This window comes from Felis catus, chromosome C2, assembly GCF_018350175.1.
Source record: "Felis catus isolate Fca126 chromosome C2, F.catus_Fca126_mat1.0, whole genome shotgun sequence".
Classification (NCBI taxonomy): Eukaryota; Metazoa; Chordata; class Mammalia; order Carnivora; family Felidae; genus Felis; species Felis catus.
The window spans coordinates 102,017,063-102,036,430 of record NC_058376.1 but is presented as its reverse complement, the minus strand read 5'-3'; the positions used below and the strand labels follow the sequence as shown (position 1 = coordinate 102,036,430).

The following is a 19,368-nucleotide window of genomic DNA, read 5'->3' as shown; positions in this document are numbered from 1 at the left end:
TACCTTTTCTTTCTGCTTTTTTCCTATCTTATGAGATGTAAGTATAGATATAGATTCATGAATCCTTACAAGTTATTGAACTTTCTTTGTAAAGCAATCTTATCATAAACAAATACACATGGAGCATAAAACTAACCAATATCACATGAAGTTGTATATGTGTATGGTATGAGTTTAAATTAGTAAACTTATTTTCATAGAGTAGTTTAGGTTCACAACAAAATTGAGCAGAAATTACAGAGAGTTCGCATATACTCCTGCATCCCTCCCTTCCCCCACTTTGCCAATGACTTCCTCTACTATTGACATTGAGCACCACAATGGTATAGTTATTACATTCAATTAACACATCATCACTCAAAGCCTATAGTTTACATCGGAATTCACTCTGGTATGGTGCATTCTATAGATTTTGACAAAAGTATAACGATATATATCCACCATTGTACTCTATACAGAATAGCTTCACTGCCATAAAATCGTTGTTCTCTGCCTGTTGGTTCTTCTTTCCCCTTTCCTAACTCCTAGTAATCCTTGAACTTTTCATTGTCTGCATAACTTTGTCTTTTTCAGAATGTCATAATTGGAATCATATAGCATGTACCCTTTTCAGAGTGTCTTCTTTCAGTTAATAATATGCAAGTAAGCTTCTTTAGCGTCTTTTTAGTGTTAAAAATATCCCATTGTCTGTATGCACCACTGTTTATTCATTTATCTACTGAAGGGCATCTTAGTTGTTTTCAAGTATTAGCAATCATGAATAAAACTACTATAAATATCTGTGGGCATTTTAATGTAGACCATAAATCTTCTCTATTGAGTGAATTCCAAAGAGCATGATTGTTGGATCAATAGTAAGAGTATGTTTAGTGTTGTAAGAAACCACCAAACTGTCTTTCCAAAGTGGCTGTACCATTATGCATTCTCACCAAAAGTGAATGAAAATTCCTAATGTTCCATATTCTCAGTGTTTATTGTTGTCAGTGTTCTGGATTTTGCCATTCTAATAGATATGCAGAGATTTCTCACTATTGTTTTAATTTGCACTTCCCTATAGCAAACAATTTGGAGCATCTTTTCATATGCTCTCTTGCTATCTATATATCTTTTTTGATGAGGTATCTGTTCAGGTCTTTGGGCCATATTTAAACACTTCTCTGTTGTTTTTTCATTGAGTGTTAAAAGTTTTCTATATATTTTGGATCATAGTCCTTTTAAGATATATATCCTTTGCAAATATTTTATCCTACTCTGTGGCCTGCCTTTGCATTTTTATTTTTTCAATTTGTTGTTTATTTAAATTTCAGTTAGTTAACATATAGTGTAGTATTAGTTTCTGGTGTAGAATTTAGTGATTCAACACTTACATACAATACCCGGTGCTCAACACAAATGCTCTCCTTAATACCCATCACCTATTTAACCCATCCTTCCTCCCAATTCCCCTCTAGTAACTATCAGTTTTTCTGTATAGCTGAGAATCTGTTTCTTGGTTTTCCTCTCTATTTGTTTGTTTTTTTTTTTTTTGCCCCTATGTTCATTTGTTTTGTTTCTTAAATTCCACATATGAGTGAAATCATATGGCATTTGTCTTTCTCTCGTGGACTTATTTCATTTAGCATACGACTCTCTAGCTCCATCCATTTCATTGCAAATGACAAGATTTCATTCATTTTGATGGCTGACTAATATGCATTCATCAGTCGATGGACATTGGGTTCTTTCTGTAATTTGGCTGTTGTAGATAGTGCTGCAATAAAAGTTAGGGTGCATGTAACCCTTTGAATTAGTATTTTTGTATTCTTTGGGTAAATACCTATCACTGCAATTGCTACATCATAGTGTAATTCTATTTTTAACTTTTTGAAGAACCTCCAAACTGTTTTCCAGAGTGGCTGCAGCAGTTTGCATTCCCATCAACAACATAAGGACGGTCCCCTTTCTCCACCTCCTCATCAACACCTATTGTTTCTTGTATTACTTATTTGAGCCATTTGACAGGAGCGAGGTGACATCTCATTCTAGTTTTGATTTATATTTCCCTGATGATGGGTGATGATGAATATCCTTTCATGTCTCTGTTAGCTGTCTGTGTTTTCTTTAGAAAAATGTCTATTCATGTCTCCTTCCCATTTTTAATTGGATTATTTGTTTTTCGGGTGTTGAGTTTTATATGTTATTTATACATCTCTTTCTTTCTTTCTTTCTTTCTTTCTTTCTTTCCCTTGTTTTACTCTTTTTTCTCTGTCTTCAAATCCTCATTCTTTTTAACATTATCCCCCAACCCTGAAAATATTAAATATTTCCTTAACCTCAGACCCAAAATATCCAACATAAGAGACAGTCATGCAGCTTCCATCCAGATATCCACAGATAATGGAACCAATTTGTTGTAAACTGAAACTGTCACTAATTGCCACCCTCAATACCATGAAACTTCTCCAGCCAATTATCTGATACATCTCAGAATGGCCCTCTGTTTCCACTTGCTCAAGCCAGAAAGCAATGAATCTTCTTTAACTGCATCGTCTCCATCAACAGCCTCATTTTCAATTTGTTGTTAAGTACTGACAATTTAAACTCAGAAATAGTTATTGAATTTATTGTCTTCTCTCCAACATAATTATTTCTTCTCTGAATCAAGCAGAATTCTCCCAATTTATCCCACTACCTCCAATTGTGTCTTCTTTCTGGATATTATCCACACTGCATAGTGAAATTTCTAAAATGCAAATTACAGTTCATTGCTTTCTGGATAAAATCCAGTATCTTTGCATAACCAATATGTCCTCTTACATCCTCCCACATTGCCTCACTTTCATAATATTGAAACTGCTTTCTAAATGGTGTCCTTTTCTCCATGAAGCAATCTGGCATTTGCCAGAAAATTCCTAATAAAACCTTGTATCATCGACTTATTTTGTATTGCCTGTATTAAAGTTCATACTCAGCTTTTGCACCTTCCACAGCCTATTATTTTTATTAATCCCTTCTTTTCTCCTGATACCACATTATAAGTGATCTTTTGTTCTACTGGTCTATTCAGTACCCTCCTACACCCTCACTTTTCTAAGACTTTTACCTTGCATAGAATTTCTTCCATATTGTTCTCTACTTCTATTCATAAGATTAATGGCAAAGACTAATCCTTCACACTCATATTCTCATGGCTTCCTGCCACCCATATCATGTAAGTTTCATTTTTCCTCTAAGGTTTCTAAAAAGTAAACAAAAATTAACTATCTCAGTTCTTGTCTTTTATTTGAATGCATAGATCTATGCATCCAGAATGGCAGATGGAAAGCTTCTGGGGAGTCTGAGTGTGTCTACAAGCTATGGCTATAAAACACTGAAACAGACTTTTGAACACCATACATCTATTTTCTTTATAAATTTTAAATCTTCTTCATTCACAGCCATCTCCCCATTCCCTCCTTAAACCTATGAAATATTTACCTTTACTACTTGTTACCAATATACTACACTTGCATATCAATTACACTACATTTTAAAATAACGTGTATTTTTCACTTGATTATTTATCTGTCTCAAAACTAACGACTATTTGAAATAAACATGTCCCTCAAGAGTCTAGTGAATTATAACCAATAATATATTTTTAAAGAAAGAATTTCTCTGAAAACTCATATTTTATTTAAAATGTATATATATTTTGCATCTTGTTCTATATAAAGGTGGTTTGTTATATCATATAAAGGTATAAATCACTTACTAAAGCAAGATAAAGCAAGCAACCAAAACTATCCTTAATTTCTCTGCCTATATTTTTTATCAGTAGTTGATGTGGTTTCATTAATCTATCATTTATTTCTTCTAGTTATTTCCTCTCCTCTGCTTTATTGCCAAAATATTACAACATACCTTTATGAAATACGAGAATACAAATGGGAGCTATTTAAATTTTGCTGCAAATAATAGTCCATGTGTTATTTCTTGGTCATTCTCATATAAAAACAGCAAGACTTACAGTCAAGGTAGTCCACAATGATAAAAATAACTTTAAAATAAACATCTAAGTACATTCAGTGCTTTTTATAATAAATATTACTGATTTATTTATTATAATTGTGACAGCGATGTTATCTTTATTGAAAAGCCTACTGTTGTGGATTTGTGGCATAATATTGTGTTTTGCATATATAACGATTTCAAGTTTAATGTTAATGATTAGAATAAATAATTCACTGATATCAATCTTTGATATTATAAACTTCTTATTTTTAATCACTAATCCATGTTTCCAACTAAAGCATAATTAAAAGATGATTATGTTTTGAATGATGATAGTTTGATAAGTTTACCAAACATATCATTCACACAAACAAAAAATATGTTACTTCATGATTATTTTTTTTCCCAGAGGTAGGGGGTGGAATTTGACATTGACTGAAGAGTTAAAATTATTTGTAAGAAAAAATATGTTTATATAATAATAAATTTATATATATATATATATATATATATATATATATATATATATATATTTAAAGATAGCTTTGTAAAGTTTCCTAGTGGCTGATCAAGAAATTTTAAATCATTACATTTGTTAGACCAATACAAGCTGGTCAGATAAATAACATCAAATCAGTTATTTGTTCTCCCTAGAGAAACTCACTGAACATGGGAGTGGTTGTGGCATTGATAACACTGATAATAACAATTTAAAAAGAAAAAATATATTAATTACCCAGTAAGAGCCTATTATTTTCTTTTTTCCCAACTTCTTGGGGATTCTTATATCTTGAGTGAGAAGTGTAATATCTGGAAATACAATTTATTTCTCTGTATTACTTCCATCATGGCATTCTTCTGTATAGGATTAATTTTCCTTGGTTCATTTTTCCTGTAAGCTATTTTAAATTGGGGGGGGGGGATATATTATTGTTCAGAAAATTTATCACTTGATGGCAATAAATCAATCAGCATGTGTATCCTGGCTTGAAACAAGAATTAAGATGAAGCACAATTTATTTCAACCAAATGAAGTTTGAACTCAGAATTCTGAAAGATGCATACAGTCTTCACGTTTTGACTTGATGTAACCACTTGAACTAGCTCCATTCCAGAGGTGACACTTGTATGAACCAGATCTAGGTTAAAATCATGTAGTTATTGCAGCCTTTGCTTTCCCCAGTGAGAATACTTTCTGTTACATTGAAAAGATATTCTAGGTCAGCTTTTGAAGCAATGGTGCTCTTGACTCTTTCCTTTTTTGAATTGCTCTCAAACTGAAAGGAATATTTGTGAAGTACATCCCTTCTTAGATCCCACCTATGAAAGAAGAATATTTTATACACTCACTTGATTTCATCTTCCTTTTAGCTTTGTGCCATTTCTTGTGACTTACAACCAGCTTGGGCTTCCTCGCATCATCAAGATAATTATACTAAACTTAGTGCTGACAGTTAAAAGGCAGCTTTTTAATAAAACAAGAAAAAATATTTTCAGAAAAGAACTTAACTTATTTTTTCTTTGATCATCCACAAAACAGTTCATTATATAAAACATTTCAAAACGTTAAGTTGAATCATAGAATCTCAATACTACCATTGCACTGTGCATAGGGTAATACTTAATTGGTTCAAAGTAAATATGTGTTGAATAAATATATTAATGCATTTCCTAATTCAGCATGAAGTATTTAATATCTCGAGGTCATTGGGCAGGTTTATGATGCTTCACATCCTTTGTGATGATCTTAAAGTGTTTCGTATTTTTGCTTGATTCTGTTCATGAGAAACCAGATAGAAAGGTAGATTTAAAAATTATCTGGAATTGAAATTTATTTATTCCCAAAGGCTATCAAGAAATAGCTCTATAACATGTTTTGAAGGATTTCCAAATATCCCTATAGATATTGATTTTAACTACTCTGTACAGCCCATGGTGTATATATATATATATGAGATCACCATTTAAGAGTTTTTCTTAGTCTATTAAATTTAAAGAAAACATTTGCTTATTATTATTAAAATATAATTATTCTATATATTCAAATTGTTAAACTTCATTGGTTTATTGGATTTTTTCAGAATAAGCAATTGGTGTAAAGAGCAGCAATTTAAAAAGAATTACTTAAAATAAAAAATGGCAGGACATTTGGGTAGCTCAGTTGGTTAAGCATCTGACTCTTGATTTCAGCTCATTATCTCAGGATTGGTGAGACTGAGCCCAGCGTTGGGTCTGCGCTAACGGAATGGAGCCTGCTTGGGGTTGTCTCTTTCCTTTTCTCTCTGCCTCTCTCCTGCTCTTGCTGTCTCTGGCTCTCTCTCTCAAAATACATAAATAAATAAATAAATAAATAAATAAATAAACAAATAAATAAATAAATACACAAACATTTAAACTTAATGTTTAAATAAAAAATAATAAAATAAAAATCACTATTCTTTGACTCCAGATTTGTTTTTATTTAGACAGGTAGACACTACTCACAAAACATCAGTTCTCCCCTTCTCTCTTAGAAAGCTTACCACTTGAACTGTATTTATTGTTTTTGCCAAATAGATATAAGGGAGAATTACTGATACTGATTTTCAAAAAACACTTTTAAACAATAATTGAAACCTGCAGTTGTTCTTTGCCCTTTCTTTGTTCTATCCTTCTTTTGGAACACTCTCCTGTTACTGGATATAGAACTCCTGTTCATAACTATCAGGTGACAAACCATATGATAAAGATGACTGGGCATGAGGAAAGGTGTGGACATTTTATAACAAAAAGAGCTGCTATATTTGTCCTGGGGTGTTTGATTCTGGAATTCTCTTATGTAAGGAAAATGCAAACTTTGTTTAAGCCGTTTTTCAGTTATATTCTCTTTTACTTGCAGTAAAAATGCAATCTCTAACTAATTAAGATGCTTAAATTTAACAACAGGAGCTAATAATGGTGTCAAACCCACACATAACCTTACAAATACATTTTTTTAATTATTAGGTTCAAAAAAAACATTATTTTACCATAAAGGTTTACTGTGAAAACAAAGTTTTAAAAAACAACAATATACACTTAATGGTTGACACTGCCTTTGAAATCCTCACATAATTTCAGATACTCAGTGTCCTAAACTGAAATAGGCTCAGTTGTCCTAGTCTTCCTCTTGCAATTTAGACACATATAACTTTTTTATTCCACCAAAAATAAAAATCTAGTTATATTATTTGAATTAATCTTCTATTATTTTTTTTATTTTAACTCTCTGATAGTTTTATAATAGTTGTAGTATTATACATAATTTACCTTTTTCTTTCATGTTGCAAATGAGGCAAGATAAGAGAGTGATTTAAGAAGTTATAAGTATTTTCTATTGAGATAACTAAAGATAGAAATTACTAACCTTTATTAAGACTTTGTACTGATAAACTACATGTTACTTTATTTAATCCTCACAACAATCATAATGTGATACACTTATATTCTCTATTTTACAGATGAAGAAAATGAGGCACGCTGAGGTCAATTATCATGCTCAAGGCCACACAGTAAAGGCTGAAGGCAGGGTGTGAACACAAATTGGCTCCATAGCCAGCACACTTGTCCTGACTGCTTTACTATACTGCCCAAATTCAGTAACAGAACCATTTTAGAAATATTTCATATGTACATTCCATATGTACCTGGGGGTCAAACTGACTATATACCAAACTTCATATATTGACTTTTCTTGAATAATTGTGGTTTAGCCTTTTCAACAAAGCAATAGACCCATTAACAAAAGTCTTATGGAGTAAGGTAGATGTAGGTATCATGACGTAGATGTAGATATCATGAGGAAACAAGAGTTGGCGTTATAATACTTATCTCCAAGTAAGACCTTAAATATTTTTCTCTAAATGGACTTTTGTCCTTTATCTTTTTTCTTAATTTCCATTTCCACCCCCGGCATACACACACACACAAAGTTGTTGCTGCATTTTCCTTTGTGTCACATACAGAAATATAAAAGTTTCCCTCCATATCCATTAATTCCACCTCATCCCACAGTATCTGGACAGGTTAAAAAGTATGCCCCATATATATAAGATGAGAGGGGAAAATTAAAAATGGTTAAAATGTTTCCCCTTCATTTCACCCTTTCATGCCAAACCTTATTTCTACTCACTTGAGCTACCCAATAGCCAAATCTTTGCCTCTGTTTACCACATACCACATATCATTTATTCAAACACACTTTGAATTCCTTTGTAGTCATTCTTGATCATGCTTTCCATACTGTGTGTACAAACCCGGAAACAGAACACCACTAGAACAGTTATTTTCATTGACTTTTTATCTTCTGTTCTCTCCACATTGTGATAATGAGAGTAACACCTGACATGATTTCTGATCCCAGTCAAGTTACCTTAAGCAAGTCTTCCCTATACTCGGATGATTGGCAAGTTCAAATTCAGAAGTCCCGTGAGGCATGAAGCCCTTACCACTGTATGACGTAAAGCTCACCTGTGTTTTTTTGCCTATTATCTGTCTCCCATGATGAAATGTAAACCATGTAAATGTAGTTTTGTCCACCACCATGTCCCCAGCAATTAAAATAATGTCTGGCACATAGTAAAAGGTTAAGAAATATTTGCTGAATGACTGTTGAATTAATTTATTGCCCCATCCATATTGTCTATTGTCTATCATATCACCCTAGGCATCCAACGATCATTTCACCTCTCGTACTGAATGCAGTATTCTGTTTATTAGAATGGCTTCCCTGCTAGACTGTGAGCTTCTTGAGAATAAGCAGTGTGCCTTATTCTCTTTTTTGAGATACCTAGTGCACAAGAGTTCTGACTATACATTTTTTGAATGGTAATAGGGAAAAATATTTTTCATGATTATGGTATGCAACCTTAAAATATTGTTATAATGGAAGTTAATGTAAAAGTATAAAACATATTCCATGTTTAGAAACTCAAAAAATCACTTTTGATAATTTTGTCTTAATACCTACTTAACAAATGATGTATAAAATATCATAATAGATATCTACAACAACCAAAACCTCCTGTAACTTCTTATATGTATTTTAAGATTTAAAAAGAAACAAGAAAAAAATATGATGTTGTTATTTATGGACAATAGGTATGGTATTTTTATGGATTTTTTGTTTCTTACAAACACATATTTCTTGTCTCCAGGAAAATACCTTAAGCCAGTGGATTTAAAATTGAATTCAAGATGTAGTTGTCTTATAAATCTGTAAGAAGAGAGCCCTTACACTTTTGCACTAAATTGCATGTGAAAACAAAATAAGAAAACTTTCAATCATGATTGAAATTAATTTATATATAAATTTCTTTCCCAATTTCAATAGAGGCAAGTTCTTTAGTTAATTTTCTGTATCACAAACTTATGTATTCTTAGCTTGCCTTATGATCAAAGTGAATGGATTTTAACATAGTGCCTGAATATTTTTAGCCCAAAGTGATTTGCTTTACAGCTTCTTTGTAATAGAAGCATATTCATTTCAAAATAATACTCACATTTTAAAAAATATTTTCCTTAATGAAGAAAGGGGCTATATTATTTTTATTTTACATTGTCTAAAGGAAAGAAAGACTTCTACTCAGAAATTCAATTAAAATATATATAGTTGTGTGTGTGTGGTAAGAACTTTTAAAATTAATTTACTTCCTTTAGAAACTTTCAACTATACAATACAGTACTGTTAACTATAGTCATCATGTTGTACACTACATTGCCAGACTTTTTTTTTGATATTATAACTGAAAGTTTATATCTTTTGACCAATAACATATATATATATGTAATATATTACCAATTACCAACTATTACATATATATAATATATATAATGTATAATATACATATGCATGTATATGTACATATATAATATATTATACATATATAAGTACATATATAATATAATATATTATATATGCATATGCATATAATATATATAATATACACATATATGTATAGTATAATAATATAATATATACATATATATTACATACATATTATGTATAATATATATGTACATATATAATATTCTATATATATTACTATTATGGATGTGTTAACTAATCTTTTTGTGGTAGTCATTTTGCATATATATGCATATATAAAATCACTATGTTGTACACCTCAAATTTACACAATGTTCTATGTTAATTATATTTCAATAAAGCAGTAAAAAAAGAAATACATATGTGTATATATATATATATACTTTTGAAAATTTTTTATTTTTAAATTTTTTTATGTTAATTTTTTTTTGACAGAGACAGGGTGAGGGGGGAAGGAGCATAAAGAGAGGGAGACTCAAAATCCTAAGCAGGCTCCAGGCTCCGAGCTGTCAGCACAGAGCCCATCATGGGGCTCGAACTCACAAATTGTGAGATCATGACCTGAGATGAGTCGGACACTCAACCTACTGAGCCACCCAGGTGCCCCTACTTTAGAAATTTTAAATCAAAAGTTCAATGCTTGACATTTGTCTCCTTGCTCTTCCCCACACATTACCAACACATTTCTTCCTCAAGTCCTTTACTCCTTGTCTTCCCTTTGCCTGAAATATTCAGAACCATTTTCTTATCATTATTCAACAAATGTTAGATTTTTAACATTTTTTTTTTTTTTGCTTCTTATAAGGATCAGTCAGATAGGACAGAGGCTCACCTTAAAAAAAAAACAACTTGATTTTTAACTTTATTACCTCTTTAAAGATTTTATCTCCAAATACATTTACATTCTGAGGTATGGGGAGTTAGGACTTCAACATATAAATAATGGTGGGCAACACAATTCAGCCCAGAACATGAACTTGAAATGCAGATATTATATAAAAAAAAAGACCGACAATTCAATTCTGTCTCTCGCCTCTTCCACAGTAATATAATTTCCAAATTTAGCTAGATATATGATCTTCAGCATAAATTAGAAATGTGTGAAATCACAGATATCTTTTTTATTTGAAACACAAAAATAATCAATTGAAGAGCTGCATTGTCCAAATGCTTTGGTTAAGATGAGTGTGATGGTTGATTGACCACAAACAACTGAACACTTTAGAAATATGAAGACTACATTTTATATCTGAAAACCTTTATTTGTTGGCCATAACTAAGCAAAGTTATATGACTTTCATCAGTGAGATTTAAATTTTTCTGCAAACCTTGGAAGTGTCTTTAATTTCTTCTGTTACCTTCCTTTCTGTTGCCTGTATCACTGATGAAACAGCTCATATTAGCATCTATTTTGGATGATGGGATGATTTGGAGAATAGAATTCATGCACATTGGAGGTAAATAAAAAGTACCGTGGATTCAACTGAAATTACCTTCTCTGGTCTTTTTTTTCAATTATTTAAATTTTTCCCTTGTTGGTATATATAATTGACATATATAATTGTGTATATGTATACGGTGTATATGTACATAGCATGATGATTTGGTACATGTATGTATTGTGAAATGATTACCATTCTTAAGTTAGTTAATACATCCATCATCTATATAGTTACTTTGTGTGTGTGTGTGTGTGTGTGTGTGTGTGTGTGTTAAGAACTTTTAAGATCTATTTTCTTAGCAATTTTAAATATACAATACAGTATTGTTAACTATAGTGACCATACAGTACATTAAAATCTCAGAATTTATTTATTTTATAACTAAAGTTTATATCCTTTGACCACATTCACCCATTTAGTCCCACTTTATCCTGTACCACTGGTAATTTCCTAGTTTACTCTCTGTTTGTGTAAGTTCGGCTTTTTTATGTTGCATACGTAAGTGAAATCATACAGTACTTGTATTTCTGTGTCATGGCAGTATTTTCTTCTTGTTTTGACTGAATATTCCATTATTCCCAGACATGTGAGCATTTCAGGTTAGCATTTTATTAGTTAAAACAGAAAGGAGAGTGCCTAGCCATTCGTTTTTTTGGTTCTTAAGGGTGACTTTCTCATCCCCAAGAAAGAGACAGGAATCTGTAATATAATACTGAAATAATAGGTAGAGGTTAGGGCAGAAAGCCCAAGACCTCCTTCTTCTAAGTCTTGACACAAAAAGAAATCTTCTCAGATACAAATTCTAGGAAGGGGAATCATACCTGTCAATTCCTCTAAGTGGAAGGCTTTCCCTCCTTCAGAAAAAAAAATAAATAAATAAATACATAAGAAGATAGGTATTTCCTTCCACTGGTCTAGGTAAGGCAAAGGGGAATAAATTTCATGGCATAGGCCTAATAATAATTTTTTAGGATAATAAGAGTTGGCAAAGTTGTGGAGAAATTGGAACCCTATACACTGTTGGTAGAAATATAAAATGATACAACAGCTGTGGAAAACAGTATGGAGACTGCACAAAAAATTAGAAAGAGAACCATCATGTGATCCAGCAATCCCACTTCTGGGAACCTCTGGCTAGGGTCTCTGCTTTGACATAGCCACAAGCAGGAGCTAGGTCCTCCAAGGTCTAGGCACTGGTTGCTGTAAGTTCCACCACCTTCTCCCTCTCTACCTCAATCCAGTGGCTTAGTCCCAGAATTCCTCATTGAGGCAAGACCCAAATAGGCCTCCCGGGAAGTGTCCCATTTGCTGGGCACCTTAGATATACACCTTGGACTCTCTTCTCCCACTGAAGAAACCATAGGCTGGGGGTGGGGGGCGGGGAGTGGTTGGTTCTCAGTGCAGTGCTGTGCCAGCTTAGAGAAAGGGTGATATGGTCCAGTGTAGCTGTTCTACTCCTCTTAACCTTCTAATGCAGCCCTTCTCTGCATTATGGTCTAGGGGGATGCTTCAGCCCTATACCTGGGTTCCGGGGCTTTCGAAATGGCATCTTGTGTATTAATAGTTGTTAGTTGGTCTGTTTGTGAGTGAGTCTGATGTTGGAAACAATCTATGTTGCCATCTTGGTTATAGTACCTACTCTATCTTCAGTCTTTTTGAGAATAAGGAAAAACAAAGTCTTATTTAGTTGAATACACTATTATATGACTTTTACTGTTCTCTCTAAATGTATTCCTAATACTTTATTTAATTCATTAAGTGAGAGTAAAAGGTTTATGAATCTAAAAAGTGTTAAGTATGCATAAAAGAAAATATGGGTAACCATGGAAAACAAAATAACTACATGAAGGAGATCAAAATAATCAAAACTGTTTCTAGAAAATGACTCTATATAAAGTAAATCTCTGGGAAAATATATAATATATGTTATTATATATAATAATATGTATATATAATATATAATAATATATTTATAATATCATATGTAATATTATATATTATATTATATATGTTATTATATATAATATATTATTATATAATATATATAATAATATATAATAATATAATATTATATATAATAATATGTATAATACATATTATTATATATAATGTGGGGGAGGGACAGAGAGAGAGAGGGAGAATCTCAAGCAGACACCTTGCTGACAGAGGAGATCATGACCTGAGCCAAAATGAAGAGTTGGACGCTTAACCAACTGAGCCATCCAGGTGCTCCCCAAAAAGATTAATTTCAAGCAATTAGGCTCTGAACATTTCTGGTGTGAGAAAATGGAAGGAAAATGGGTTATAAAGAGGGTTGTGGAATGTTAGCCACTAACATAAATGTCATTATGTTCAAGTGGTGATCTGGGTAATGCAGAGGGATACAAAACTTTGTATACTTATAATTTTTCTGGCCAAGGAATATTTAATCAAAACAACCTGGAATCTGAATGTAAGAACTTTGATGTACAAATGCAGTCAGACCATTGGATATATGGAATTTTATACCCCTTCTCCATTCTTATAGATACTTCTCAAATGAATATTTTGCTCATATTGAAAGTTTCCCGGAGCACCTGGGTGGCTCAGTCGGTTGAGTGTCCGACTTCGGTTTGGGTGGTGATCTGGCAGTGTGTGAGTTTGAGCCCTGCGTCGGGCTCTGTGTTGACAGCGCAGAGCCTGGAGCCTGTTTCAGATTCTGCGTCTCCATCTCTCTCTCTGACCCTCCCCCCATTCATGCTCTGCCTGTCTCTGTCTCAAAAATAAATAAACATTAAAAAAAATTTTTTTAGAAAGATTCCCAAGGGCCCATTTAATTCTCAGTTATCCTGGGTGATATTGTGCCATTTTTAATATTAAGTATAAGAATTAGAGCCATAGTTTGAATACACTTAACAAGCAGTACTCTGGCTCTTCCTGTTCCCCATCATTGCACCAGATCAAGGCAAAAAAGAGAACTGCATGTGGGAACTTCCCATCTACAAGCTCTGCCTCAGTATCTGTAGGGTGGGAGGAGAATGGACAGACTGACTCAGGCAGCTAAGGTACTGGGGCAGTTGACACGCCAGACCTTTTGTGCTCTCCAAAGCTAGACACACCATCAGATCCTTTGGCATCAAGAGAAATGAAAAGATTGCTGTCCACTGCACATTCCATGGGGTCAAGGCAGAGGAATTCCTGGAGAAAGGTCTAAAAGTGCTGGAGTATGAGTTAACTTCTCCAGTACTGGAATCCTTGGTTTGGGGATTCAGGAACACATCAATCTGGGGATCAAACATGATCCAAGCATTGGTATCTACAGCCTAGATTTCCATGTGGTTCTAAGTCAAGTTTCAGCATTGCAGACAAGAAGCACAGGGCAGGCTACATTGTGGCCAAATACAAAAACAGGATCAGCAAAGAGGAGGCCATGCACTGGTTACAGGTGAAGCATAAAGCATGATGGGATACTCCTTCCTGAAAAATAAATTTCCATTTCCATCCAGAAGACCAAGACCAACAAAAACTTTCCAGTGAAATACTAAAATAAATAAATAAGTAAAAATTTTAAAGAAGGCAGCAATCTGACATGCCTATGAGGGTCTAGAAATTATTCATTGTCTATGTTGTTGGTGTACCTTATTTCTCAGGCCTCTTAACTGAATATGGCTGGCTTCCTCTGCTGCAGACCTGACAAATTTTCAATTTCTGGCAGACAAAAATTTTAGATAAGAGGTCACTTCCAGTCCAGACTCTTAGGGACAAACAAGAGGAGATTGGGGAGATTTATCGCAAGGGGAAATTTGTTTGTAAAGAACAATGCTTTGTTGAAATCTGAATTCATCAATTTTTACATCCAGCTTGAGAGATAGCCATATTGGTCCTAGGTACATCCTCTTCTGTGTGACATTCCTCTTAATGACTCACTCTGAAATATGGCAAGCATAAACAGTCCTATTATTACTAATAAGGCTGGTTTCTGCCCAGAACAAGAGTTTTTTATATCTTATCAGGTAATCAAGGATTTCTAAAAGTGCTGCCTTTCCTAGGAAAATATTTGCAAGTTTGACAAAAGGAACTGGAGTCAGACACAATGCAACACTTAATTCATTATCAGCATTTGGATGCACCCCTGAAAGGAAGCTAACGGGCTCTTGAGGAGTATAGTTTCCAAGTTGGGAATTTTGAAGTATAGGAGTAAGAGTGTCTTGATTGGATCTCAGTGTGAATTCCATGATTGTTAACTGTTTGGTTCCTTCAGAAAACCACACAACATAAGTGATCACTAAAGCAAATTAAGTTTATTCTATTTATTTTTTTAAGAGAGGACACCATTTTGACAGTCTTAGTAATTCTTAGAAGAAATTGGTTGGTCATGGAAGATATTAACACATCTCTGAGTTTGTTCTCAAGTGGTTTAAGAGGTTTCAAGGTGAGAAATTGAGTATAATCAGGCCAAGTCAGTGACAAAATCATGTAAAATTGATGGGCACTATGAAGTGAGGATTGTGAAGCAAATCTTGATAAGCAAATTATTATTTCGTAAGTGAATTGTTTGCTTAGCTTAGCTTTCTATTCTTCTAACAGGAGAGAGTTTTCCAGTTACACAAATTGGTTTTCTGACAATAAAGTCATTTATTCCTTTATAGCCTTAGCTTTCTGGGCAAGAATCTTCTGAAACAAATAGTTGTCATGTTGACATAGATGATCTTGGTTCTTAATCCTGATAATCAAGTTGTGTGGAGGCTAGTGATTTTAATTCCTAACATTAAATACAATCCAGAAAAATAAATACTGGCATTTGTTTACATTAAATTATCTTTTATAAAATGAAAAAAATTACCAAAAATAATTTGAAAGATAATCCTAGCCATGAAAAGTTATTTGCAACAAATAAAACAAATAAATAATTACTATCAATAATTTATTTATATATAAATAACTTCTACAAATCATCAAAAGAAATATATATATATATATATATATATATAGTATAAGAAATCTTATTGGTTACTAATATATCAAAATTTATTCAACTTCTTTAGTAATCTGAGAAAGACCAACTAAAACTATTAAGCACCAGTTAAAAACTATAACATTTTCTTAAATTAAAATTTTATAAAACTCTGATGAAGGGTTAAAAACTGTTGATAAAAATATGGAGAAATATTATTTATCAAATTCAGTAGAGGGATTATAAATTGGCTCTATCACTTAGGAGAGCTTAAGAGTACTATATAATAAAACTGAATGTTACTTTTAAGTAAATATACTGAAATCATTCTTGAGTATACACATAAAACACATATCTAAGATAAATAAGTGAAGAATTCTTTCTAATAATAAAAATTTCAATAAACTAAATGACTATCAGTAGGGAAATGGAAAAATACAATGGGGAATATTCTGAAATTTGAATATCACACAACACTTATGAACTTGATCCCTGCATGTATGCATGGATGGCTGCTGTGTGAAAAAAATAAAAGAACAAAATTGTTATGATATTTAGAGTATTTTGTAATTTATGTAAATGTTAAAAATTCCAAATCATAACAGTTTGGGATATATACTACATATTATAGTGAAATATAAAACACTGGCAAAGCATGTAAACCTAGACTTCAGGGTCAGGGTTCCCTTGGTGGGGGGGAAGGGAATGCATTTCAAGGGAAAGTCTAACACATTTTAATAGTTGTAGAAATATGACTTGATGCCAACAGTTGTTAAATCTAGATGTTAAGTACATGGCTGCTGTTACATTTTTCTCTTCACTTTTTGTTTACTTTGAATATTTTATGAAAAAAAGGTCATTGATTGGAGATTCAAAAAATAAAGAAAATTAGCTTACATTTGAATATGTATAAGATGTAGGTCCAATGATGTTATCACTATTTTGTAAGAAAGAGCTATTTGGAATAACTCAAACACTCATCACAGAAGAAAGCAAGCAAAAAAATATATTGTGTCACATATATTTTATATATTTAAATAATCTGCAGATTAAGAAACAATGTGGTGGCTCTATGAGTAAATTAAGAAAAATTGAAGAAATTATCCAGATTATGAATCTGTTATCCTGTTTAGGTGAATTTAATATGCATTTTTAAATCAAATACTTCTTGAAACATCTTTTTGTAAGGCTTTAATAGGATAATGTGTGTATATGTTTTTAAGCATTTGTAAAGACTACAAAAAGCTGTTAATAGTGCTTATTTCTGGCAAGTGGGTGGGGGGGGTAGAGAGAAACAGTTATGTATTATTCTTGTGATAATAATGAAGAAAAAATTGAAAAAAAAAAAACACTCCTAAAATGTATATGGAACCACAAAGTCCCTGAGAGGCAAAAAAAAATCCAAAGAAAGAAGAACAAAAACAGTGGCATCCCACTTTCTTATTTCAAGCTATACTATAAAGCTATAGTCATCAAACTAGTATGGTATAAAAACAGACAGACTATTGATCTTAAAAAAACAAAAGAGACAGTTATTTTTACTAGCAAAATGAGTTACTGGGGAATAGCAGAGATGTTATAATTCAGGACAAGAAAACTACAGTGAACCATAGGCACAACTGAAGAATAGAAAAGAAGACTTTCTTTTATAAGAGAAATGAGGAACCTGGGAAGCTCAGGGTTTTGCTGAGTTCTCAATGGCTGAGCTGTTGCTTCTTTCCCCTTACTAAGGTATGTGGAGTAAACTTCTTCCTGTTGGAGAATGTGAGGTAGTGGCAGTGTGTGAGAGCTCTGCATTAGGGTTCTCAGAGGGTCTAATTATTTTTTCTAATTTTTTTAACGTTTATTTATTTTTGAGACAGAGAGAGACAGAGCATGAACAGGGGAGGGTCAGAGAGAGAGGGAGACACAGAATCTGAAACAGGCTCCAGGCTCTGAGCTGTCAGCACAGAGCCCGAGGCAGGACTGGAACTCAAGGACCACGAGATCATGACCTGAGCCAAAGTCTGACGTTTAACCGACTGAGCCACCCAGGCGCCCCTCAGTGGGTCTAATTAAAGGGGCAGGTCCTAATGGGTTCTGAGGAGGAGGAAGCAGGGAGAAGTCTGGAGAAAAAGAGAAGTTCAGAAGTGAGAGAATTGAATCAGGAAGCAGAGGGTATAAGAGGTGTGATAGAGACAAAGAGCAGGGGTAAGGGGACAGAAGAAAGAGACCTCAGAAGCTTTTTCGCCTTCTTTCAATTGTTTGCCTCAGTTAATTTAGAAATGGTATTTTGAAAAGAGGCAATTTTAGAGTCCTGAATACAATCAGAAGCCTAAAGATACCAATGAAAGTAGGTATCCTATTCAGTTTATTTTATTTTAGAGCCATGGTCTTCTAATTTGCTTGTTAAAAAAAAAAAGGCACATTTGGGGAGATAAAAATTTCCCTATAATGGCCATGGGAGTTCTAGATTCTTTTTTCTTAAGTTGGTCCAATTACATTAAAATGCACTTGAGGAGGGACCATAGTTTTTAAACATAAAACCCAATAGGGTCCCAAAAAGAAGATCCTCTTGAGAGAATTTAGCAGATTGGGATCCCGTTATTCAAAACCAGAGGTTTAGAAACCTGAAGAAGGGCCTTCCCAAAATCAAACAAACAAAACAGATCCTGATAAAGTTGGAGAGCTCAACCAAAAGGAGGGAACTTGGATCTGAAAGGAGACTGAAAGAAAAGGGAAAGGAAAAAGAGAACTCACAGAAGCAGAGAGCACTGGGCCCACAAATGGGTAACTCACATGGTTCTGGTGGTTGTTAGTTCCTCAAGGGTTCATCTCCTTTGGGTACCTTTATGGTCTCCATGTAATGACGAATGGAGACCTTAAAAAAACAAAAGGACCATTTATTTTACCAATAAATGCATTTATTTGGAAGTAGTAGAGAAATTGCAATTTGGGATGTTCAAACTATGGTGAAATACATGCATGTTTGAAGAATGGAGAAGGCTTTCTTTTATAGGGAAAAGGAGAAAGCTGGGTAAAGCTGTTTCACTGAGTTCTCATTAGCTGGCTATTGCTGGGCAAGGAGAAATTCTTTTGTCTTGCTGAGGCATGTAAAGTAAGCTTCCAGTTGGGGAATTTCTGGAGGTGTGTTTTTTATAGCAAGTTGCAGGGTGTAAGAGCTCCCCCTTCAGGGC

At 33.2% G+C, this 19,368-nt stretch overlaps 1 pseudogene; it reads left to right on the top strand.

Annotated features, from left to right (window-relative positions):
• LOC101081661 overlaps positions 1 to 14,726 on the top strand; it is a 32,938-nt pseudogene extending 18,212 nt beyond the window's left edge.
• Positions 14,727 to 19,368: the final 4,642 nt, after the last annotated feature.